The following is a 27,151-nucleotide window of genomic DNA, read 5'->3' on the forward strand; positions in this document are numbered from 1 at the left end:
GAACTTACTTATATACCTGCACAAAAGTATATAAAATGCGTGACATGGTTATTACCACAGAAAAAAATGAAAGGAAACGGCAGAATGAAAATACCATTGTACTAAAAGCACAAGTGCAGATTATCACATTGTTTTGCACTTGACCACAACTTCAGTAACGGTGGCAAGGGGGAGCACAAGGTAGTCAGCTTTTGCAGCAGCACATAGGAAACATTCGACGAAAGGCCTATTCCCCAATCAAAGACCAGTTGAAATAAACCAACAGCATGACTTTTCTTTCACCCCAAGTGCAATGCTTAGCAGTAAAGTTATGTCACATAAGGAGACTTGAACTGCTGGGCCAGTTGGTTATTCGACATAATAAACGAGCTTTGCACCAAAACCCTACACACAAAAAAACACCCGTGGTGTCTCTTTTCTTGTGTGTGTGAATTTGCCCCAAAACTCATTTATTATGTCACTTCAGGCACTACGTCATACATACTGGGCACTCCTTTGTGCAATAAACACGAACTGAAAAAAACCTGCATATAAGACACTTGGAATGCTCATGCTTTCAAGAAAGAAAAAAGCATATAATGCCTACATATGAAGATTGTTAGCGCGACTTTCCCATCGGCAATTACTGAGATAATAAATAAACACGAACAGTAATTTTTCAGCTGTTAGTTCGTTTGTAGATGGGTGACACACAGAAAAAGCACTGAGAGCGAAATGGAAAGCTGGCCGAGTTACTGAAGTTGCAGATTGAGACTTGGCACAGAAAAAACACAAGGCATAGACCAGGTGACAATGAGGAGGAGCATCTGTTTGTCAGCTTCCTCTACTGGTAAGAGAGGAGTGTAGCACAATCAAAGCGCAATGACGTCCGGGTACTCATGGAGCACACACATGCTGAGGCCTGTGTTCATGTGCATGCGCCTTCTAGTGTTGTTGGCTCTGCGCGCTCACCTGCTGTCTTTAGGCACCCGGAAGAACCTTGCAGGGCTTGTTTTTTGAGGTATTCATGCACCATTGCACGATGCACAAGCGGTGCGAGTCGTGAAACGTGTGAAACATCACGGAGCACAAGCACACTGTCATAGAGAAAGAAATGACACACCTATCGAGGACCACAAAACTGACGAAACTGCCCACGCCAGTCCACGCACAGCAGCGGACGCTTCCCGATAACAGCAGATAACGAAACCGGAAACTTCATGCAGCGAGCTAAGCGGGCACGGGGTCGGCGGGCGCGGGGTCGGCGGGCGCGCGCAGGGACATTCGAAGGTGAGAGGGTTGTAAGTCAGAGAATAGGAGAGGAGTTGAGAGGAGAGGCGAAAGAGCACGGCCTCCTAGATCGGCGCGCGCCGGGGCGCGCGAATCTAGGAGGCTGTGCAAAGAAAGCGCATTTACTTTGTCATCCTCCTGATGGATGGCGCCCATTACCAATGCCACCTAAAACCCCTAAATGATCTAAAAGTAGACACATCTCTCTCCTCCTTCTATAGCGACGTTCTCTTTCTCGGCTCTTCCCGGCCGCCGACAGTGGCGGCACCAAGGCTAGGTGCAGCTAGCGGACGTTCCCAATGTTCGCCCCGTTGGCGTGCCGCGCACTGCACTCCTGAAGGATTTGGTTTTAGCGTTTATAACAGGAGAGGTTCAGAAATGAGTTATTCCAATAACTGCCGGGATCCATGTTGCAATGCTTTATCGCAGCTCCTTCCACTAGGATTGTGGTGGGAACGGTGGAGGTGGTGTGCGCAAGCGAGTTAAAGGAGGGTTTCGTCTAGAACGGTGCCTTTTGATCAGCTTCATTTGAACTTGAACGCCACTAAGAGAAATTGGAACAACATGCGCTTTGTTTGTGGATATTTATCTTTTGCTTTTTTAAAACACAGACATGGGATCTAGGTTTTATATGAACAGATGGTGGTGTACTACTTGCATAATATAATTTTATTAGTATCGTTATTCACGAGACCAAAACTAAGTCTAATCAGAGGCATGTCATTGGTACAACCATACATGAGGCCGCATGAATGACCTCTGAGAATGAGTTAATCCGCACGGTAGCAGACACCTAAATATCGCCCCGTCAGGTCAGGACGGTCTCCTGTACATCTCAATTATCATGGCCAGGCCATTTCCTACCTGGAGGCGGAGTTTGACGTTGAGGAGATTCGTAGCGCTCTACATGGACTCAATGGTAGTTCCGCAGCAGGGCCGGATGCCGTCTCCAACAAGGCGTTTCAAAATCTGGATGATAAATCAATCGCATACCTCAGAGAGGAAATTAATGAAATTTGGAGGAATCGAACCATCCCATTACCCTGGAAGACTGCTCTCGGAGTACCACTCCCCAAGCCTGGCAAAACACCTAGCGTTGACAACTTGGGGCCCATCTCGGTTACATCCTGTGGGGGTAAGGTAGTGGAGCACGCGGTCGTCAATTGACTCTCGTCTTTCTTAGAAAATAGCGACATTTACCCCTATAGTACGATAGGATTCAGAGCAGGCATATCCACACAGCATACTATTAAACTGCTTAAGCATCAAATCATAGACAACGACTCTAGCGACACCCGGGCCGTTTCGGGACTTGATCTTAAGAAGGCCTTCGACAACGCTTCACTCTTGCATATCCTAGCCTCGATATCTCGGCTCAATCTGGGTGAGAGATTTTACAACTATGTTAGATCGTTCTACTCGGATGAGTAGGCTACCCTTCGGGTGGCCGATCTTGAATCACATCTACTGGAACTTGGCGAGAGGGGCACGCCACAGGAGGCAGTAAATTCTCCCTCTTTATTCAATATAGCCATGGTCGGCCTTAGCAGAAAGCTCCTCGAGATCGATGGCATCAAACACACCATCTATGCTGATGATATAACTATATGGTGCACAGGAGGCGATGATGGTCAGGTTGAGGAAGCCTTACAGGAGGCCATAGACACTATCGAAACCCATCTCGAACCTACCAGTCTCAGATTCTTCGCCTTGGAGTCGGAACATTTACTGTACAGTCCCAAGAAACGCGGTCCATGGTACAAGGGGTGGAAATCGTTAGAAGACAGAGACATTAACCTATATGCAAGAAACGGTTGCCGCATAGCCAGAGTCGATTCAATCAAGGTCTCGGACATGATCGTTGAGTCAGGGGGTACATATGGCAAGACTATAGGCAAACTAATTGCTAAAACTGAAAGTACCGCTCATATAGTTCGGAGAGTATCAAATCGGCATCATGGACTCAAGGAGGATAACCTCATTCGACTAATGCATGACTTCGTTCTGTGCCACTTTACATAGGTGGCAGCCATGCATCGATGGAAACGGGCAGAGCGGGATAAATTGATTGCACAGCTTAGGAAGATTATAAGCAGGTGCTCAGGTTACCTTCACACACTAGTACAAAGTTTTAAATGCAGGTTGGCATTCATAATACTCTGGACGAAATTGCATACGCCCAGGAGCGCGCACAGCTACCTCGCCACCCTAAAACAAAGGAAGAGAGATCCATCTTCCAGAAATTCGGATGTCACCCCAATAGACTAGCGGAAGAGTTCTCTGACGTGCCTCCGTCGATTCCTGAGAACATTACGGTTGCGCCCATACTTAGGAACACGCACCCCGATCATAATCGCGGTAGAAGAAGGGCAACGGTGGCCAACCACTTAGGCAAATACAGTGATAAGCGACAGGTCAACTTTGTGGATGCCGCTTCTTGTAAAGAACATCGGGCGTTCACCCTCGTCACTTTCGATAGTCGGCAAGGAATCACCAATACTGCCTCGGTTCGGGCGAGGGACTCCGAAATTACTAAACAATGGCTATTGCACTAGCCCTACTGGATAGCTCAAGGAGTATCATCTACAGTGATTCAAGGTCTGCAGTTACAGCATTTGAAGAAAACACCGTTTCCAAACAGGCCCTCAGACTTCTTTGGGGCAAGGCAATCACGCAACAATTCATTTATTGGTTTCCCGAACATGGGGGTCAGATAAAGGGTGCTCCTCCCAAGCTCAACGAGTCGGCTCACGGGACTGCGCGCGAACTTGCTCATCACGCTAGCCCGAACCGTAAGCCGGCTCCCCAGGCAACAGAGACACGCGCTCCACCTACAACAAGATTACTTACTAAACACTACTATCTTGGCCGTACAACCTACTTCATTCCTCATTCGCGGCTCAATAGAGCTCAAGCACTAACGCTCCGTCTAATACAAACGAACATTTATCCCAAGCCACCGCTCTTACATAAAATCTATCCGTATGCTTACACCGATGGTACTTGCCGCTATTGTGGAGAAACAGCCACGTTAGAACACATGCTTTGGTTGTGTGCCCGGTCACGCTCTATCATCGATAACAGCTCGGCCAGATGGGAGGCGGTTCTCTGCAGCCTTCTTCTGGCTGACCAACTCTGGACTGTCCAGCAGGCCCACGTTACGGCCGAGAGGCTCGACCTCCCGGCTCCCACGTGGGAGCGGCCCAATGCGTGAAGACTCACGATCTGCAGAAATTCAATAACGTTTTACCATACCATACCACCAGAAATGCAGCGGCACGTTCTTCATATTTGTTGCAAATACCCAACTGCTCCAGGCACTCTGTGCTGACCGTGTTCAGGAGTCCCCGAGCAGATTTCTGTGCCGTTCTGATAAGGATGTCGAAACCTTCCTCATTTTATTTTTGTTAAGTTTTTGGAACGGGAGGCCGTAATTAATAGGGCTAATCACCAAAGCTTGCAGAAGCGCAATAGTTTCTTCTTTGAGCCCGTTGCGGCTACGTCTCATTCGCCATATCATATGTGCCATACTCTTAACGGTTGCTTTTAAGCTCCGAATGATGGCATTGACGTTGCCGTTCTCTTAGATAAGTAAGCCAAGTACGCTCATTTGGGTGACTTCACGAATCGCTCGACCGTCGAGATGTAAGTCTATCCTTATTGTGGCAGCTCTCTTATGAGGCCTGCTGCGTACTCGCATGAACTCTTAATTTCCGGGTACCCACGTCATACCTGCGTGCTTGGTGAACTTTACCAACTTGTCTTTGGTTAACTATAATAGGTGTTGTTATTCCCCATAGGAACTCCGGTGTTCCCTTAACGTTATGTCATCGGCGTAGATAGTACTTCCGAGGTCCGGTGCTTGTTCGAGTTTGGGGGCCAGTCGCCTCATCCCTACGTTGAAAAGAAGTGGGGACAAGATTGAGCCCTGTGCCTCGGTAGGGCATTGCGTATATGTCAGAGCCCGTACTGGCCAAACGAATTGTTGCCTTCCTGTAGTGAAGGAAGGTAAGGACGTACCGAAACACCCTTCTTCCACAACCTATGTTTTCTAGATCTTTGAGGATTGCTTCGTGAGAGAGTGTGTCAAACGCTTTTTTGACATCGAGCGCCACAACTATCCTGGCTTCTTTCTTTCATGGTGGGTCCAAAACTTCGTCACAAAGCATGAGGAAGGCGTGCTGCGCCGATATATGGAGCCAGAAGCCGAGCATAGAGTCCGGGAAAAGTTCATTCCGCTCGATGTAGTTGCTCATTCGAGCTTACATCACATTCTCAAAAAGCGTCGCTGCGCACGACGTTAGCGCTATTGGTCTCAAATTTTGTAGATCTCTGGGTTTAGCCGGTTTCGGTATGAGTATGACGGTAGCCTCTTTCCCTTCTTCAGCTACTGCCCCGTCGTCGGACCACGCATTATCGTTGAAGTAGGTCGTAAGCTGCCTCAGTGATTCCTGGCTCAGGTTGCGCAGCATCGAACTTGCTGTGCGGCCGAGACCCGCTGGGGTGTTCTTCTGGAAAGATTGTGCGGTTGCATAGAGGTCTGCCGTTGTTATGGGTGCGTCCAACTCTGCGTTGTGTGGTCCCTCATTGTTTTATTACACTAATCTTCTGTCCTGCACTCCTATGTAGACACTCTTAAAGTCCTCAATGACGGCATTGGTCGTTTTATCGTATTCATTTTCGACGAACTTCAGTGTCCTGCTTGTAGTGGTCTGTGTTCCTGTCGGATCTATCATACTGCACAGAATAGCTGCTAAGCGTTCCCTATAGTACATAAAAAAACTTAAGACAATTGGTGTGTTGCAGCTGCTGCGCGTACTCACTGGCTTACTGCGCAAGCCTAGCTATTCCAATCCTAAGTTTTCTGTTGTGTATCTGTCTCCTCCAAGGTTTGGTCAGACTTCTGCGCGCTCCCCACAGGTGTAGTGGGCGCTTGACTACTGCTGGTGTTTCGACCGTTGTCGCGATTTCACGTGTAGTGCTTGTGTGCATACTCCTGATGAATTTCGTCCATTCTGTAGCACTATCGCACATGTGATCTGCCTTTGATTCTCTCTATAAGCTGTCGAATCGGTTATGGTGGCTTTCCCTAATCTATGCCGAACCCACGTAGTGTTAACTGAGACACTAATTATGCAGTGATCACTGCCAAGGTATACCCCGAGGTTGGTCCAGGTAACGCCTCTGTTATAGTTGCTGAAAGTTAGGTCCGGCGTGGTGTCTTTTACTACACTCTTTCCCGTTGTGGTTGGTTCACCAGGTTTTTTCTCCAGGTCCAGGTCATACTCGTCCGCGAGTAGGGCTAGCCTTTGGCCCTTCGCTCGGCCCAGATTATAGCCCTAATTATAGTGCGGAGTGTTAAAGTCCTCTAGGATAATTTCCCGGTCGTTGCTTTTCACTTTGCGCAATGCGGCTGTAGCTAGCACGTCGAACTTTGCCTTCCTGTCTCTAGGTGGGCTGTAGACGTTGGCAATAAGTGTTTTCGGTTTGGAGCGTCTGCATGGCCAGAAAGGCAGGACCTGATGTTGGACGCCACAGTTATAGACGTAGTCCACTCTCACTGTTATGTCCGCGGGTGTCAGCGCTGCTATCTGGGGATGGTCCGGGTGAGTGTGCAGCTCGTATCCTCTGAGGTTCTGTATCCTCTTGCCTGGCTCTAGTATGCATATGATATCCGGGGGAACAGGCATCGCATCAATAAAACTCGAAAGTGCTGCATCTTTGGTGCTAAGTGTCCTGCAGTTCCACTGCCAGATCTCGAGGTTTTTGGCTACTCTCGTGTGGCGATTAACCATCTATGGTACTTTCGCTGTTGGTCAGCTCCCTCTTTAGGCTTGCATGTAGATGTTCCTAGGCTGGCACTTTTTGGTTTGTTCGGTCCCTCTTTCGTGCTGTGAGAAGAGGCGTCCTCTATGTGTCGTTTGAGCCTCCACAGCTTCGCGAAAAGAAGTTGGATTTTGCGCGCTATCATATCCACTTTATCGTTTTTTTCCTGTCACCTGTGGGTTCACGCTTTTGGTTTTTCCTGGCATGGCTTTCTTTCTGTGGGGCTCATTCCTTTGTTTGAAATAAGCTAGCTTCGTTCGGGTTTCTGCAAGACTGTCTTTTAAAATTCTGTTTTCTAAAATCCTTTGATAGGCTGCACTCTGAGTTATTGTATCGGCAGTGCGAGACACTACTCGCGCCCAGCTTACCTGCTGCGTGACGGTGGCCGCCGTCTGATGTTTGGCCTGCGGAGCCCTCTCCTGCTTAGTGGCTAAAATCTTGACATTGCCTGCTCAGGGTGCTGACCTAGATCTCTGACGACTCCGACGTCTTGTACGCGATTGAGATCTTCATCTGGATCGTTTTCCTTGCCTTAGTTTGGAAGGGGTCCCCTCTTGCCTTTGAGGGAGCTCGGGAAATCGATGACCTCCAATTCTTCGTCTTCTGTTGCAAACCTCCGGGGTAGGTGTTGTTGAGAAGCTTTGTGAGCCCCGCTCCTCGGTCAGCCGTGTGGTCGGGTTTGCTTCAGACGTTTTTTGCAGCTGCGGTCGCCCGTGAAGTGCTGTCCCCCGCAGGTGGCACATAGCAGCGAGCACTCGTGTCCGCCTTCGGGCTTGAGCGCCCCACAGATTACGCCCACTTTTATGCCCATTGCGAGCAAACATCCGTGTGGTGGCCGACGATGTGACAAGTCTTGCAAACCTGCGTCGAGTTGTGGTATGGATGCTATGCGATTTCCCCACCGCAATACTAAACGAACCGCGGTAGGACCGTTCCGAGGAAAGTGATGGCTGTGCTCTTTGAGTCGCTTAGCATTCTTGCTTGGATTATCTCGATGCCCTGGGTGCGGACTCTTAGGTTTGCTTTGATTGTCTCTCCGGGCGTGTGCGGCGGGAGTCCATGAACGACACCCTTGATGGCGCCTTCTCGTGTGGCAGAGTACGCATTGAACGAGTGCATCTTGCCATTGTATGTGAGAGCTGTGATGTTGATGGTGACCATGCGATGTGAGTCTGGTTTTATGCGCAGTATAAAATGCTCACCCTTTACTTTGTTGTGGCAGGCCGCGATCATTGCTTCTGCGAGCATCGAGCTGGTCAGAGATTTCATCGGGAGTCCTTGGCGCAGGCGGAGAATAATCTTGATGTTATCATGTGGTAGTGGTGGTAGCTCGTTCCGTCGCAACTTGCGTCGGCGGATAGGTGAGGGGTTGCGTTCTTCTGTACCTCCTGCGAAGGCTCGTTCCGTTTCACCTGCAGGCGTTCCTTCGCTTACTGTCGTTTTTTGGCGGAGCATTAGCACCGTCTTCCATCCCTCTTCGTCGGATTCTCTCGTAAACCGCCTCAGATCCTCAGCGTCCGTGAGAAGTGTTGGAGTTGTTTCATCTTTACGAGAAGTTAAGACTTGAGAAAGGCCTATGTCGTCTTCCTCTGTGTGGGGCGTTTCGGTTTGGACGGCGGGCCATTTTACGCGCCCGCCGCAACAGAAGCGATTTGTTGAGACAGCTAGCATATGCGTCGGTGTTGTGTGCCAGACGCTGAACCGACGCGACGCGGCGGCAACCACCACGCCTTAGCTCTGACACCGTGCTAGCTCGGACACCGTGCACCTGGTAGCTCCTTGAAATCGTGGAGCTGCCGGAAACGGGCCTAGGTCGAAGAGGATGGTGCTCCTGCTTTCTGTAGAGGTTCACGGTTCTGGTGATACACAATTTGGTCGGATACTGGAACTCTAACCAACAAAAACATGGATATTGTGGAGCTGGAGCTCGAAGCGGGTGCTGCTGCACTCCTCGACGCCGCCTATCGGTCTCGCGCGGCTTGAGGTTTTTCGTACGGCAACAGAACACCGACACAAGTGAGGCAATACAAGCTTCGATTGAATATTCCAAATGAAGTGTCACTGATATCAACGAGAAAGTACCAGTAAATATTACACGAAGATCATTGCAATTCAGAGAAGGCGTACAAACGGCACAATTGCTATATGAACTGTTGTATCACCGCAATGCAAACTACAAAAATAAAGAAATAAAATTGAGAGTAACGCAAGCGTCAGCTAAACTACGCCATTTACAATAATCTACAAGTTAACGGACAGTGAATGGTGTGTGACCCGACTATAATATGTATCGAAAAAGGAATGAATATAGAGAAAAAAATGCGTGCAGAATTACTGCCTAATCATTTTTTTAGAAGCGATGTTATCCGGGATAACGCTCCGCAAACCGATAGCATGAAGCAGGGCTGGAACATTGGCTGGGTTGCATCCTCTAAAAATATTCTGCAAGACGTGAAAAAAGAAGCAATGCGCGCGTTGCGGTCTCGCACGGTTTGCCTTACACGACCTCCTCTTTCCACGGGTGCCAGAGCCCTCGGCTAACAGCGCCATCTCAGGGCAGTCGGGCGTGCGCGCCGTATTACACTTTTCTTCTGGGAAGCGCGCCGACTGTGACGGCTGGGGAAAAACTTGCCTGCGTGTGTGATCTCGGAGGCCATGCAATTACTCGATAATGCTTCGATCGCGTGTACGGAGCTAAATTTAGCCTCTCGCTCGAGATTCAGTGAGGCATAGCTCGTTAATGTATTTCTCGATCCGAGAGCGAGTTGTCGCGGTTGAAAGAGGGAGCCCAGCGGAGTATGTGTAGTTCATCAAACTGAAACCTCTGTTCAGCAGGAGTTATAAGGACTAGAAGTATACAATTTTGGCCAGCATTTCACGCTTGCTTGGTTATCCAGAAATGGCGGAAGGAGTCTCGGGAAGCAGGATAGAAGGAGGACCATACGCGCCACCTTTCACCTTGGCGCGGCCACTACGAATAGGGAGCGAACGCTATTTCAAGATCTGACGGCAGGAGCCCCCCCCCCATAGGTATATTGCGTTAAGCATGTTAGCGTTCCAATGCGTAAATATATGTCATGTGCTTTACTTCGGTATTGTGAAAAGGAAAGACGCCATTACTCGATCATGTACGGATCGCGTGCACAGATGGCGCCGTTCTCGCTCCACTAATGTTGTCGTCGGAGGTAAGTTTGTCCTCGCGTGCGGAGTTCGGAGACGCACAGCTCGTAAATACTTTCGTCTATGTGATCAGGAATGGTCGCGTTTGAGAGATCTCAATGTTTCATAGCAGCTATAATCTGTCAAACTGAATTTGGTACTCACGAGGACTGATGAGCACTACAAATGCGCAATATTTTGCAGCGATATCACGCTCGCTCGGCTATGGGTCTTCTGCGTTCGACACGTATAGTACCGAAATGGCACGACGACGCATGGGCAGCAAGACAGAGGAATAGCTAACCTTTTTGATCGCGGTGCATCATGTCTGTGTCTTTAGGGAGCTCAAGCCGAAGAAATGGAGGCAAGTGCAGGAGCCCCAACCATCTAAGAGTTTGGCGGACTCGTACGTTGTAGGGCAACATTCTCGGGTGCCATGAGTCGAGGAATCACTTCTTTAGCCTCTAGTGCATAATCACTTCGTCAAAATAGTCCCACCACGAATAGGCAGCGAGCGCGATTGTATAATTACACCGTAAGACCTTCACTAGCTGTAACCTAATTCCGGCGTATAAGCTTTCTCTAGTTTTAATGAATGTAACTTATGTATTTGGTTAAGTCTTCTGTGTACCCTAGTGCGCACACGCCCTGTGCAGCAACCACAAGACGTATCACGCACCCCATTGCAGTTGAGTCTTTGGCAGAAGCTACCGGAGTTTCTTATGTTTATTTATTTGCTCTATGTCTTTAGATGGCTTTCCGCTGCTTGTGTGCCCGTTGTGCTAACTTGTATATATTTTCGCACCTAGTTTCAATGAAAATTTTGTTGGAAGTCAGAGATTGCTCTTGTCTCGTCAGTTCTCTTCGTCTTTTGGCGCTATGCAAGGCAGTCTACCTGGAACTATGTTTGTCTGGACTGTAAACAACCTTCAGTTGTAGTCTTGCGCATTTTATTCCGGGGCTGTCCATTTGTTTGAAATAATTTGCTTAAAAGACATGCGTTATCATGAAAAAGCTGTCACACTTTTCGACCTTAATTCCTGAAACATAAATCTTGTCCTAGTGCGAACAGAGTGCTACGTAAACGAATGTAACCGCTCCGCATTACCACACATATAAAGAAATAGTATTCACTATCCATCACATAAAGAGCAAACATTTTTTTTGGGCCTAGGGAATAAAGCACATTGCGTTTTACAATTTCGCTTTGCACTTCACTAGCGATACGCCCGAGTTCACAAGCAAGACCACTGGAAGAATTTTGTCTATGACGTGCGCTCTTCCGGGGTAATGATTATTCTGCGATTTTCGGTGAAATAGGCCCAACAAGATATTTCGTTTCTTTGGTAACTTTTTGCTATATCGTCCGCAATATGACAGGCTGTCATGCAAAGCACTTGCATAGTTTTAGTTTATTCTATTTATGCAATACCCACACCAGCTTTACAGGCATTACACTATGGGGAAATACATAACACCAAGCGGATTTGAGCACCATGACTTAGAAATAACGATTATGGTACAAAACGTAAGCATAACAATCAAAGAATTACAGACAATGTTCGCTCGCAGAAAAATTGTCTACTAAAGCATAAACATTGTTAGGTTCAGCTGTGACTTCAATTTCGCCTAGTTTTGCTTACTTGCATTTCCTAGCTTATTGCTTTTCCCTTTACCTTTCCGGTAGCAAAGAAGGTTTACGCTTTAGTAGAAAATTGTCAGATTTTATCACCGCATCTAACCCTTTCAATGAAATCGTACCAATTGAGCCAGCAGTACAGGCACAAGCGCGCCTCGACGGAGTAGAGCGGTGGCACGTCACACTCGCTGTCGCTCACGCAAGCGTGCGTTATACGCACGAATTCCTTGTCCCCACAAGCTCTCGCCTGCGTTCTGACTACGCCTCGGTAAGGCCCAATGACAACGCGCCAAACGTCTCCATGCGCTCGCGTACCCGCTAGGTGTTAGTAACTCGAAGGACGCTCAGCAACGTTCACTTGAACATTAGGTCACCACAAAATTTCAGGTATGGCCACATCCAAATTTCAAGTTGGCCTACCCCCCGATTTAATATGGCCCACCCCCGAATTTCAGTTGGCTCACCCCCTGATTACAACTTGGCCTATCCCAATATAAATGTTGGCCCATTCCCAAATATAAGCTGGCACACCGTGAAATTTCCAGTTGTCCGCCCCAAAATTAAACTTGGCCTACCCCATCATTACAAATTGACCCACCCCCAAATTTTCATGCCACTGCTCGAATGTTCGTTGCCATCTTCTCCCACAGATGGCTGGCCCTGACTTGAAAGCGATCGTCTTACGCAAAGGAAGAACGGACGGACAGTTCTCTCGGTGGGTAACCATAGAAATGCTTCCGCATTTAAAAAGAAACATCAGTCACGTCGCATCAATCCAAAGGCAGAAAATGTATCATTCGATATTTGATCAAGCTCTGACGATGGTAGCCTATTCAACTGAACAAAAATTAAATTATGGGGTTTTACGTGCCAAAAGCACATTCTGATTAAGAGGCACGCCGTAGTGGGGGACTCCGGAAATTTCGACCACCTGGGGCCCTATAACGTAAAACTATTCCAATATGTTTCTATTCCAATCTCCTGACGTCAAATTTGCGTAACCGCCAACGCAAGCACCGGGCGGTCACCCGCAGGGTTGTCTGAACAGACCAATCAAACGCTCTCCTCGTTCATAGGAGGTCACTTTTGTTTGCTTGAAAAACGAATAACATTGCCTACACTGAGCGGCTTGTCGTATCTACTTGGCTGACAAGAGGCGAGGAGAACGCTCAAGTAGAGAGGGATACGATGGGGCCAAGCCAGTGCATTGAAAATCGATAACCGGATGAAGAGGGTGGTGCCGGCATCTGCGATTGGTCGGCTTTCCCTTACTTAGCTTGTGGTGGCTGGTCGAAAATCACGGCGTCATGATTTTCGTCTGGCCCTCAGCAAAGAAGAGTTGGCAGAATGAGGTGGTAAACGTGCCGAAAGGGCTCGAAAACGTTACACGGTCACGCAAGAAGTTTTATTATACGCAAATACACCCATGCTCTCAGGCAGGTGCGAGTAGCCAGCGTATGAGCGATCGGCGGCAGCGATCTTCTATTCCTTTCGGAACGGGGCAGCCTGCGGCTATTCCGAAGAAAATTCAGTTTTGTTCGGCATATTAATGCATCTTTATCGCGTACACGTCACTTTGACGCGGTGCGTTATTGCGGTTTTGTGACGTCGCGTGACAGGCAGGTGAAGTGGTTGCAGCCCGAAAACTTTTTACCAATAGCCGAGGGCTAATGGCGAAAAGTGGTCGAATCAGAAATAACTGTTTTTCTTTTTTTCTGTCAAATCATGCATAATCAGTGTGTACACATCATATCAGATGGGGAGGTATCGCGGTTTTCGTGACGTCGCGTGACGGACAGGTGAAGTGGGGGTGGTCGAAAAAAGTTTTTGACCAATCGTGGAGGGCTGATAGCAGAATTGGAATAGAAAAGTTTGGAATAGTTTTACGTTATAGCGCCCCTGGGGTTCTTTAGCGTGCACCTAAATCTAAGTACACGGGTGTTTTCGCCCCCATCGAAATGCGGCCGCTGTGACCGGGATTCGATCCCGCGACCTCGTGCTTAACAGCCTAACACCATAGCCGCTGAGCAACCACGGCGTTTCGATATTCAACTTCCGTATTTTTCTAGGAAGGAAAGACATCCTGAATAGTTCTGTGTGGCAAAAGATTTCTCCTACTTTATTGGCGGCGTCGCCTCGAGCTGATGCATAATAAATTTCAAGTATGTACTGTTCCTTGTCAATAGGGATTCTTGTACGCAGTGGGCCTGGAAGCATAGGAAGAATGAGTGGCTCACTCACGCTCTTCTTCGTTCTGCAGCTGTTTGCCTTCCCGGCTGCCGTCTGGATGGACTGTGCCCAAGAGCACCCTGTCAGCGGGCTCGCCATCGATGCAACTTCAGCGGTGCCTAGTAATTCCACTTCACCCGGTATCGAGTGGTCAACTTCCTGCCGTTATGACCGGCTTCAATGTCTTCTGCTCCATCAATCACGTCCTACCACAACCTGTCGCAGCCGCAGGAACATCGACAGTCCCAACAACGCAACATTTAAAACCGAGTACTGCGCAGCCGCCGCTGACTAGACAAGGAAGCACGGAAAAAATGAGAGGCTCACACACGCTCTTCTTCGTTCTGCAGGTAAGTTACCAGTCTAAACTACCTTATCATTGTTTCAAATATGACGATGCCTTTATCGTTGTGCTTCCATGCCTTGGAGCCTTGTTTGAACCTTTTTGTTCTATGCTGTTGATCTTGTGTGAGAATGTTGAGTGTAATCCGTGTACAAATGAATAATCCGAAGCGCTTGCAGAAGTCTTTAAAGCAGTCAATCATAAAAACGAGCGCACAATCAGGATAACAAGAGTACAAAAAATAGTTGCCCAAACGGGGATTGAACTGAAGGGCCAAAAGAAAAATGCTTGTCAAGCCATATCAGATATGAAGACACGGTTATAAGCTATGGAAGGCCGGACTGCAATGCTTCAGGAATGGCAGGCCTACGTCAGTGAGCTACATGATCAAGTCTGCCGCTATCAGTAGGAAACCTGCGCACTACGCTATCGGCTAGACGACGCGGAGGACTGTCCGCGAAGTAACAATCTCGTTTATTGTGGAATAAGAGACGTTGAAAATGAAGCATATTCCCATTCTGAAATGAAAGTTTTGGACGTCATTACCGATAAACTGAGTCTCAGCTTCAACACCCTTATGAAAATGGTTATGCCCTTTATGTTTACTGTATGTTTCCCGCAGTTCACATGAGGAAATGTCCTTTATGTTTCCTCCATGTTGAAATTTGGCCACTGCTTTTACGTTTCCTTCATGTGTCCTCCCTTTATGTATCCCTTATGTTACCGTACTTTATGTTTCCTCCATGTTGAAATTTGGCCACTGCTTTTATGTTTCCTTCGTGTGGCCTACCTTTATGCATCCTTTATGTGGCCGCAGTGATTAAATTCTGTATTTTACGTAGAGATGCATAGAGGAAGAATTCCGTGTACACATTTTATATTTATAAACTTTTCCTGAGTTAAAAAGTTTTGCATTGGTTTTCATTGTACGGTTACTGTTCCCTACATGATGCAGCGCATGGATTGGAACTCTGCTATGGCACAGAAATTCATGCCTATTTGTTCTAAAATTACAAACTAATTACACTTCATAGATTATTTCAGTATAACACTTGGAGTACCACTGTACGTTCCTCACTGCAGTGCTGCTGTTCTAGTTATGTCTTTGTTACTAATATAAAATGTAATGTTTGGATAGAAAGATCAGGTTGGATCAGTGCTTGCACTTTTAAAAGAAAGTTTTGACTATACTTTGCAAAGGTTTGTCTGAAACTACGAACAGTTTATTGGACTATCTGGATGTTACTTCAATTTGCCACGTCTGCTCACAGCAGACCTCTGGAATGTGGTGCTTGGGTGAGAGCTCACAAGGCACCTGAAAAACAAAACAAAAGCCAATCTTTTTCACTTATTCAAAAATATTCATATTAGCAAGAACAGCCTGGCCTGTATGCACACAGCTAAGAAACGTGGAGCAATCAAAAACAGCTCATAAAAACATCAGGGCAACACAGAATCTTTTAACTAATTGTTGTTTGAAACAGACTGAGCTGCCAGTCCACTCAGGTATTAAACTGCTCACAAGTTCTTTTAAACATTTCTGCAGCAGCTGCTAAGTAGTACATAAACTTTAGGAGTAGGCAACTGGCCAACAAATCTGTGTGCCTGCTTGTACAGATGTCTCAGAGTTATGTCGCAAGTGGTTACACTGTTATATGGTAAAATTCAGGCGGGAATAAAACCAGCCGCAAACATCAGACTACCTGGGAAATTATCCCCAAAACTTAAATATCTAGTAAATCAAACGAACAATCGATTACGAAGGGTCTAAAACATAGGCCGCGATTTTGTAGCGTTCCCTTTTCCTCATTGATCTGACCGACATTCCGCTACCGTTATTAACTAGAACAGCCAGCCGTGGAAGGTGGGTAATAAGAGTGGCAAACATCGAGCGGACAGCATCGCAAGAAAATCGCATCCCTTATTCGGCAGTGCTACAAGCCACTGTCTTTAACAATCGTAGGAACTGACATCCTGTTCTTCGGATGAAAATATTAATGAAAACGAGCGTCGGATTGACATGCCTCGATTAAAAAGAAATTTCGCTGTTGTAATGTCGGTCTATATTTGCCCTACAATAAAAGACAAATACGCGAGCACGTCGAAGAACACAAACAATGCAGACAAGTTCTCGCGAAGCTGGACTTCACACTGAACACTATCAAAAAAGTAATCTTCACACAAGCTAATATCTGTTCAAGTGTCAAACATCGCAGTCGCGTGCCAACTCGCGATTCCCGTGACACATCAACATGCATTACACACGTAACTTGCGGAAATTCATATCTACGGAAGAATTTCTTGCCGGGAAACTACCGAGAGAACAGTAACTTTCAGCGTTTACGTAAATATTTGCCCATTAAGTCCCAACAATCAGCGGTGGTAGCACTTCACTCCATAAAGCAAGTAAGCGGTAAGAAATAATACATTTAACGGAACTCCCCTCGTGAAACGCTTTGCTAAATGAGCACAGTAACATGGTCAACATACGTTCAGAAATTGTTCAGTTGTCGTTCCCCAAAGCTTACAACATGAACCAAAAGCTGCGAGAATGCGCGCAAGCGTCAGACCTGCTTACCTTCAACGTGGTCAGCAAACGGCTCCTTTGTCTCGCAGGCACCACGCGACGACGCTCTTTCCGGCGCGAACACTGTCGAATTACCGATGAACACCAGCGCACGAAAGCACAACTTTCAACAAATTCTTCCACGCAGCATAATTCGAAGCCACAGTACCAGGTATTCCACGAGCGAACGCGGACAGGCGAGAACAAAGGCAGCTCGGACGGGCGCTGTAGTACACATAAGACACTGCGTTGGACACTGGCGTATCACAGGATACATAAGGCGAACTAATGGCGTTACGCGAGTCCAGAGGTTTCCTGATGGGTAATGCACACGGTACGGATCACAGTTTGCTTAGGCACTTCGAAAATATGATTAAATTACCGTGTAACTGCAACGAGTACTCACACCGCTCACAGCAACACAACGTGGCCTAGCTCACCGTCAACCGTCACACTGCGGCAGCGCCGCACTGCGGTTAACAGGGTTAACAAGTGAATTTAGCATCCGAGATCTACATTTCCTATTAGGGCGTGCATTTTGAAAAAGCACGGCCTTCGAGATTCAAAAAAAAAAGTCGTAGCTGGAAGGAAGGCTGGTATTTAAACACAAATTATTGAGTTTAACGTGCCTTGGTGCGCTTCCTTGTTTTTTAAGAGTATATACAAAGATTTTAGACGAACTATGCGCGAACTTTTGCCGGCGGACACGAGCCAGTCAGCGCGCATCATGTGCAGCTCGGTCTGCTTGGAGTGGCGCACGGTGTGCGGGCAGCCGCGATAGCTGTGACACCCACCGATCAGAAATTAGGAATCGCCACACATATACACGCTTCTTATGGCGCCCAGTGGCGTGTTATTGAGAATGTCAGGCCTTATCTTGAATAGGTGGAACCATATTTCCTCGTAGCGTAAGGAATAAAGGCGACAAAATGTGGCGATGGCTAGCTGGCTTGCAGCGGCAGCGGAACTTCGGCCAAAGTGAAACAGGCGTGCTGCTTGCATGCTCGCGTAATCAAATACGGCCATACTCCGCACACAACTTTCATACTCAGCCAACTCACAATTATAAATTATTCACTTGTACGAAAAACCAAGCATTTACGTGATCCGCGCTGCCCTACTTCCACGCGTGCTAAGATCGACACAGCAGTTACTCGTACTTGTGGTCAGCGCGAAAGCGACACGGACAAAAGGAAGAAACACAACAACACGGCGCTGTTTCTTCCGAGTGTTTGTTCCTTGTTTCCGCGTTGCTTTTGCGCTGTTGCTAAGGGTACGATGAATCGAAAACCGACTCGCCCACTTCGCTATCTCGCTACAGCAATCACACGCAGTTTTGAAAAGAAAGGCACTTTTAGTATCAACCGTCGGTTCTGCATTGGTTAGTGACCAAACATATTGTGTATAATCTGTGTGAGTAGTAGAGAAAAAGTAGCATGACAAGGCCGAGGGCTGAAAAAAAAGATAGCGTAGAAAAAGCAACATTTCAAAAAGTGCTTCAAAGACCACGGTGTTGAGGTGGAGCAGTAGCAGCGTCTCCCAATGTTAGTTTTTTTTTCAGCTTAGAGCATCATAAACGTTATAGATATTCAATTTCACTACATTCTTTCGAACTAGGTGTTCTGAAAGTTAGCGGCAGCTCCAGTTCAGCTTTGGAGGTGGCAGCGCTTGCATTTCCCGCTGATGGCTGCAAAGAAATCTTACGAGCGTAATATAGAGACAATCGTAATGTACGTATTAGATATTTATGTGTAGTGAGGCTATCATGAAACCAATATAACACCGCGAACAGCTACTTAAATGGTTGTAGAATCATACACGCTCACTAGCAAAGCGGCGGATTGTCCGCGGAGGCGCCGGCCTCTTTTGCGGTTCATGTAGCGCAAGCCATCGAACACTGCGCGTCGTGCCATCGCGTCTCCAGCCGCCGCGCAATTGTTATTTGTCGTGAGGGATTATTGGCTGCATGAGGCTTTAATGTACGTATGTACTGTTGATGGCGCATGGTGATCAATACGGCCAAGATGGATAGGGAGGGGGAGGCAGGTGCACCCCCCCATTTTTTTTTTACTTTGATACGCCAGTAGTTAAAGTTAATATATCTTTCAGGTAGACGATCTATCTGTAGCATCTGTAAAAAGATAATCACTGGGCGCACTCTATGTTACCTGGATGTGCACTCGAGCGAGTACACAGCCAGGTAACATAGAATGCCCACACAGGTAACATAGCGCTCATATATATATATATATATATATATATATATATATATATATATATATATATAAGCCAGATATATAAGTTAAGTAGATCATTTCTCAAACTGGAGGCGAAGCGGAGCATCTGAAAGACACCCGCTATGAGAACCGCCTTAAACACTCAATCAACTATATTTGATAGCCTAGCTGGCACAAAACTTTCATCAAGTTCTTGCATATTAGTTTAAATACTGCAGATTTCTGCATCTGACTTGCTACTGGAGAATAGCAGGTTGAAAAAGTAAGAAATACTTTATATATTAAGAGAATGCATGGCATAAATCATTATATACACCACCCTACCTATTTCATGGCATGCTCAATTTTCCGCACAATATAGCCACAATTAGTGCCGGTCGGCATGTCTAGTGCGAGGGGGGCAAGCAGTACCTTTTCCCTGAATCTGCCGGTGACTAACATACTTTACAGATAGCTCTAACTATCCTATTCGCAAAAGACGCTCACTGCGCACATTCTGTTACCTACATGTGCACTCAAGTGCACATGTAGGTAACATATAAAGAGTGCATGCACCATATATAGATTAATGCTCTATGTTACCTACGTGTACACTGAAGTGTACACCTAGGTAACATCCCGCCGTAAACACAAAGGGCACATACTACAATAATTATAATAAGGGTTGTTTTCTTGGGGCAAAGGAAAGGATAAGTCAAGATTTAGTACTTACAATGACTCTGCAGAGTGTATCAATGGCTGTCACACAGTACAGATATATCTGCCTGTATTATATGTGCATACAGTTGTTATGTGCACTCTATGTCACCTACATGTGCACTCAAGTGTACACTCAGGTAACACGTAGTACACACCCAGTTAACATCCTGCCGTAAACATAAAGGACACATCCTAGAGGCATAATAAAGGTCACTTCCTCGAGGTATACGTTAGGATGAGTAAACATGTGGTACACACAAAGTTGGCGTCCCGGAGGTCACACAAAGGACAAGGAATCATAAAGGTCACATAGGGCACAAGAAGGAAACATAAAGGAAACATAAAGGCAATGACCATTTTCATAGGGGCAGTTACAGCAGAGTACGCAGTCGCAGGATCGGACGGTTTATCCACGGGAAAACACGGCCGATCATTGTCAAGTTTGCAACATATATGCACAAAGAATTGGTCTTTGCTAAGTATTCCCTGCTAAAGAACCGTGACTTCTGTCAGGATTTCTGTCACACCATGCGGAACATTAAAAACAACTAAGAAAATATGGTAAAAGCCTGCGTAAACCATATAAACGTGTGTACATAAACTGCATGTTAGAGGCAAATTGTATGGTTATAATGACGTGGCTCGCACTGTTTTCGTGATCGGCCCCTCAAATACATCACCGAATTCACACGGGACTTCACATCGAGCAGTTTGCTCTGGCCGCCTTGTACTGCCTAAGGACCGATAAGGGTACACGAGGCGAAACGGCGCTCCTCGTCCAAAATCAGAATTTTCTATTTGATACAATATTATTCGGACTATGTTTTCCAAAGAGGGATGAATTAGGCACCGTAATTTTCGATCTGAAAGCCGATCTGATTGTTTTAACTGAAACATGGCTTAGTACCAAAATACTAAACTCCGAATTGTTTCACTGTGATAAAAAGTATGTTGTGTATCGTAGTAACCGCACTGGTAGAATAAGGGTGGTGTTTTACTCGCAATCGACGAGCGTATTGATTGCTACTGCATACCAATAATTTCTTATATTGTGTCGGTGTGGTGTTGCCTCAATGTAGATTTCAAGAATGTGTTTGTTGGTATCTTCCAGTGAGAACTCTTTCTTTGATAACTTACATGACTGCTTAAATCATGGTTCGCTATCCCAATGCGCAAGTAATACTTATGGGGGATTTCAATCCTAACGTTGTTTGGTCGCACACGTGCCCTTCGACTAACCAACCAACTGCTGAAGCCAGCCAATTTATCGGCACCTGCATGGATTTTGGTTTAGCACAAATTGTTACTTCACCCACACGTGTTACTCCGACTTCTTTCCTTGTAGATCTATTGTTAAATCATCAGAAGATACCACGTCATCCATAATACATATGCCTGTCCTGAGTGATCAGGATGTCTTGCATTTAACGTTCAATTTGTCCCGCACACAATCATCAAAACGCTCCAAGAACATGAGAGCCTATAAAAAAGCAAATATTCAAGCCATGAATGACGAACTGCGCTGCTTTTCAGATATTTTCTTACCATGTTATCTTGAGCACTCAGTGGAAACAAACTATGTGTATTTTGCGAAATAAAGTGTCTGAATCTCTCAATCGCCACATCCCTCTTCCGCCCGTGTACTGCTATAACCAAGCTGCATGTTATAGCAAATATTTATGCCGACTTTCAAAACAAAAAGAAAATACTTTTTCGAACTGCAAGGTATTGATTAAAACCTGCCCAATGGACAGCATACAAGATAGCTGCTTGAGCATATTCACGAGCACTAAAGTATACTAAATCCTCCTCCTTAAATGTAACCCGCCCGATCATCCTCAAAACTAATCCAAAGCGTTTCTGGAGTATAATTACACCTGGCAACACCAATAAAGTTTCAATACTTGTACCCACCAGCGACCCTGTTCCCGACCATCTTTGTGCTACTTTTTTTTTATTTCTTCATTCATCATTAGTACAGAAGGAGGTCCCGGAGTTATAAGAACTGTCAGGGGGAACTCTTACTAGTAATTTAACAAAGCAGGAATTAATACATTATGACAACATAGCAGCGACAGACATCAGAAAACACGAAGTTAATGAAGCAAATAAACAAATACAAGAAAGTGCTTACAATAATTGAAGTTCAAGATACAAGCAAATGAAACCGATACAGCGCATCGGTTTCGGATGAATGATACTTTTGTCAAGTCGTTTTGTTCTTCATCCAAGGACACGCGACGTCGCGAGCCTCAATTGTGCAGGCATTTTGCTATGGATCCCATGGTGTTCGACTCGCATGGCAACGTATCGATTATCGACGATTTGATGCTGACATCTTCCAGCGGAATTTAATACATTAACAGCAAAATTTTGACGCAGTAGCAAAGAATATATTTCTATCATCCTAAATGCATTTTCTCAGAACCGTATCAGGATGGCGAACTACTTAGAGACTGGAGGACTGCAGTGGTCATACCAGTACATAAAGCCGGAGATAAACACAATCTGTCTATCGACCCATATGTCTCACATCAGTATCATGCAATATAATGGAACATATAATATTTACTAATCTCTTAATTTTGCAGTGGATAACAGTTTCTTCTCTTTAATTAACCATGGCTTCTGAAAGTTGTTCTCTTGTGATACTGAACTACATTCCTTCACTAATCACTTGCAGCTCTATTTGGAGACTGCTTTTTTCAACCGGCTGCATATTTCTTTACTTTGCTAAAGCGTTGGAGAAAGTTAATGACTCACTGATTTATATAAAGTAAATGTTCTAAATATTGACCCTGTAGTTATTAACTGAATTCATGCATTTCCATCTTCTCGCGTTCAATTCGTCAGCAATATTGACTCTAATTCCTCTACTGCACCAGTTGGCTCTGGGGTTCCTCAAGGATACATGCTTGGTCCCCTACTATTTCTAATTTATACAAATGACTTACCTACTGATATTACCTCCTGAAGTTCTTTATTTGCTGACTGTATGATTTACCGTAAAATAACTAACGGTTCCCATCTTCACTCGCTCGAGGTCGATCTCAGTAGCATACTTGATTGGTGTGATTTTTGGAAAATGGAACTAAACATTAAAAAGTGTAAGTCTATGAGGGTTTCTCGTTCGAATACAACTTGTCCAACTTAGTTTCTTCACGTGATCCCCTTGAAAGCGTAAAATCCTACCGATATCTCGGCGTGCATATAACTAACACTCCGTCATGAAACTGCATACAGAACATACAGCGTCAAAAGCAAACAAAACAATGGGGTACCTTCGAATAAATATTTTCTTGCTCTACCTCCAATAAAAAGATTATTATACACCACCTATGTGCGATCACAAATGAAATGTGGTCGCACAGGTCACGCTACCACTCAGATCACGCTAGCACTCATGTTGGAAACTGCAGAATCGTGCAGGTCATTATGTCTGGGCTAACCATCATCGATCAACTAGTGTCACCCAAATGAAAATTTCTTTGAACCTCATCCCACAAGCTACCCACCTAAAGCACACCCGCATTTGCCAGTTCCACAAGATTTTGTACCATAACTGTAATCTTGGTTTCAGATGTATTTCAGCAGCACCATTCATTTCTCATCGCCGAAATCACCTACAAGAAGCCTCGGTACCCTATGCAATACCGTAACGTGTGGGCAATCATATTTACCAAGAACTTGTAAAGAATGGCATCCCGTACCCGCATCACTCACATGCATCACTGATTCCATTCAATTTAAAGATGTAATTACAAAGTTGATTACCTAATTACTACGCTTGTGTTTTGTCCATTAAGTGATTGTAGTATCCTGTTTTGGTTCTGTAATTAATATTATTGTTGATCAATCGTTTTATAAAGCTGTAAGATTATTCTTAGGATATTTAATCGTTTTCTTTCCTGTATGGTTCTATATTTTTGTATGAAACGTGCTTTGTGTTTCTTCTTATTGTTGTGAATAGCCCTTCCTCTCTGACATGTACTCTGTACCCTGAGGGTAACAAAAGTTAATACATAAATACTATGAAAAAAGTGTTAAATGAAGCTTTTCCTGCGATTTTCCAGAGACTCCCATTGTAAATTATTCTTTGCTTCTGTACTGCTAAAAGTGGAATTATAATTTTTAGTAACAAATGTTGCGGCTGAATTTTGTGCTCTTTGAAGGCATTCCTTGTCCCCAACGAGCGGTGGATGACATACCTCGCAAGCATATTCTTACACAGACCTAACGAACGTCTTGAACAGTGGCTCTTGAGTAGCCATACTAAAATGTTTAGCATTGTGCCATAGAAAATGAAAATGATTTGCCTGCGCTTGCTTTTACATAATCAACGTGGCGATTCCATTTCAAATCAGTGGTAAAATAAACTCCTACGTATTTACGTACAGACACCTGTGACAATACAATATTATCTAAGGTATACTAAAGAAACAGGTTCTTTTTTTCTTGCTAATTGATATAATAAGTGTCTTAGGTGGATTTAAACTCATCTTCCACTTACAATGCCACTGAGAAATGCGGCTGACTTCACACTGTAAAATGTGGTCATAACCTTCACTACTGATAAGCTTGTAAAAAATGAAATCATCAGCGTATAATCTCACGTGTGACAGGACTCCTTCAGTGATATCATTGGTGAATAAAAGAAACAAAAGGGGACCCAGAATTCAGCCCTGAGGGACGCCGTAAGTTACGTCTTTTCTTTACGACTCAGCTCCATTCAAATCTACGTACTGTTTGCGCAGTTTTAAGTACTCGGAATCCATAAAATAATTTGTGAAAGTGAGAGATGCGAAGGAGAAAAAGGCAGGGAGGTTAACAACAGTTAAAGCCTCCGCTTTGCTACCCTGCACTAGGAGAAGGGAAAGGGGAAGTAAAGACGGAAAAAGAGCGGAGACAAAAAGAAAGGCGTGAAAAAAAGGGGGGGGGGGGGTAGGACGCCATGGGTTCATTATTGTCTCTATAATAGGCAACTGTTACGTAAACAGGTAAACAAAGCCTTGACCGACTTTCGGTTCAGCGATAGTTCATGCCGGCATTCTAAGGCAGTCTTTTCTGAAAGTAGCCTGTCGTTAAGCCGTGCCAACCCGGCCGCTAAGGACAGCCGGTGCTCGCTGTATCGAGGACAGTGGCAAAGTGCGCGTTCTATAGTCTCCTCACCGCCACAGTGGCTGCTAGCTGCGCTCTCGTTCATACCCACTCGGAAGGCGAAAGATCTTGTGAAAGCGACACCAAGCCACAGTCGGCCAAGTACTGCTGTCTCGATTCGAGATAGTCCAGATGGGGGTCGAAGTCGAAGGGACGGGTCCAGTAGGTGTAGATGTGTGTGCTTCAAGCTTGGTGTGTTCCATGAAGATGTTATGGCTTCATTTGCAAGCACACGAATTTTCATTGCCGCTGCTGTTCTTCAGAATGGAATGGAGTCTCGCAAGGCCTCCGCATGTGCAGATCGTGCTGCTGCGTCGGCATGTTCATTGCCCATTATGCCACAGTGGCTTGGAAGCCACTGTAACGGGGTGTCGTGTCCTTGCGCAGCGAGTTGGTAAAGCAACAGTCTGGCTTCTTTAAGTAGTTGTTCGTGGTGTCTGCGGCGTAAGGCAGAAACCAAACAATGAAGAGCAGCCTTGCAGTCACTTAACACGCTCCATTTGTTGGGCAGTTCATTAGAAATTACGCGAATAAATTGTGCATGAATGTTGTAGGTATGAAGTTTTTCAATTATCAAAGAATTGGATGCAGTGTCTAATGACTTCCTGAAATCTAAAGATATGCAACCCATAGATAATCTTCCATACATGGCCCTAGCAATATTATAAGGGAATTCAATTATATGTGTTACGCAAGACAAATTAATTCTGAAGCCATCTTGAGCGGGATTAAACAGGAAATACCAATTCATATGTGCTAAATACCTGAATATAAAACATGCTTTAAGAACTGTGAATGCAACACACGTTAAAGAAATCGGACGATAATTGAGTACGTCATTTCGTGGTCCAGGTTTATGAACTGGAATCACTGCACAAATATTCAAATGATTGGGTACGAAAGCATCCGCCACTGATTTTTCAAAAAGCATTTTCAAGAAAGGACCTAAAGGTCCGGCACAAATTCTAAAGAAGATGCTAGCTAAACCACCAGCTCCTCCGCCTTTAGCAGCATTCAATTTCAAAAGCGACAGTTCTATGCCACGTGTGCTTATAACGACGTCATCGATATCGTCGCTCGGGGCTGCCAGTTCTCGCTGGGTACTTCGGTGGTCATCGTTGCTGGACATCACAATAGAAAACACGGGAGCCAAATAGTGATTGAAGCATTCCGCTTTAGCTTTGTTGTCAGAAACGATGTCGTTTTTCAGAGACAAGCGACGGAATAGTTGTTGCCTCTTTTCTATTTCTTTTCACTTGCTTCCATAATTGCTTGGAGTCATCTTTGATTCTCAACTGGATACATTCATTGAAATCATTCTTGGCTACGCGAGTTGCCTTGTTCATTTGTGGCCTAATATTTTCACCTTTTTCCTGTTACCACTTGACATTACTTGGAGAAAATTATGATAAAATGTTTTCCAGTTATGTGTAAGACTGCGAACGCTTTCGAAAACCAAGGCTTCTTTTTATTTTGTCTTTCATTTAGCACCCTACAAGGTATAATATGCTTCCGAAGCTCTAATATTTGGTTTTTGAGGAGAGTCCATAATTCATGTGTATTTTTAATATCAGCCCCCTTCTGTTGCAAAACGTCATAATACACATCCAAACACTCATTTACTTTATCTTCCTGAGCTTTCGGAAAGCTATACACGTGTCTCGCCGCACTGTGCGCAGGTTATTCAAGTTCAATTTCCATTTCAGATAGAACAGCACCGTGTTCACTACTTCCACGAACGACAACCGCAGAAATTAGCATTCGAGGTTGGTTTGTGAACATCAGATCCAGAACAAGATTTCCTCTAGCTGGTTCAGACACTAGTTGAGATAGTGCGAACAAATCAATAATGTTCATAATGTCCGGACACAAGCGGCCCTCACTTGCAATAAGTGAGCCCTCTTCGTTCCACACTGCATTTGGGAGATTGAAATCTCCGCCTATAGCCAAATTGTCCGCTTGCACCGTTTCAACTGCGGATATCAATTGACATGTCAACAGAGGAATCAGGTGATCTGTAAAAACTA

The 27,151-nt window shown here is 45.4% G+C and overlaps 2 long non-coding RNA genes across 2 annotated transcripts in view; one reads left to right on the plus strand and one right to left on the minus strand.

Annotated features, from left to right (window-relative positions):
* Positions 1 to 14,158: 14,158 nt before the first annotated feature.
* Positions 14,159 to 27,151, plus strand: part of LOC129388335 (uncharacterized) — a 57,700-nt gene continuing 44,707 nt past the window's right edge. Inside the window, exon 1 of the long non-coding RNA XR_008615309.2 lies at positions 14,159 to 14,472. This is a non-coding gene — a long non-coding RNA (uncharacterized lncRNA). The remainder of the gene's footprint in view (positions 14,473 to 27,151) is intronic.
* On the minus strand, positions 15,667 to 17,270 carry LOC140213532 (uncharacterized). Its single transcript, XR_011890392.1, has 2 exons — positions 17,044 to 17,270; positions 15,667 to 15,780 (listed from the first exon to the last, which is right to left on the minus strand). It is a non-coding gene; the product is annotated as an uncharacterized lncRNA (long non-coding RNA).

Source organism: Dermacentor andersoni, chromosome 10, assembly GCF_023375885.2.
Source record: "Dermacentor andersoni chromosome 10, qqDerAnde1_hic_scaffold, whole genome shotgun sequence".
NCBI lineage: Eukaryota > Metazoa > Arthropoda > Arachnida > Ixodida > Ixodidae > Dermacentor > Dermacentor andersoni.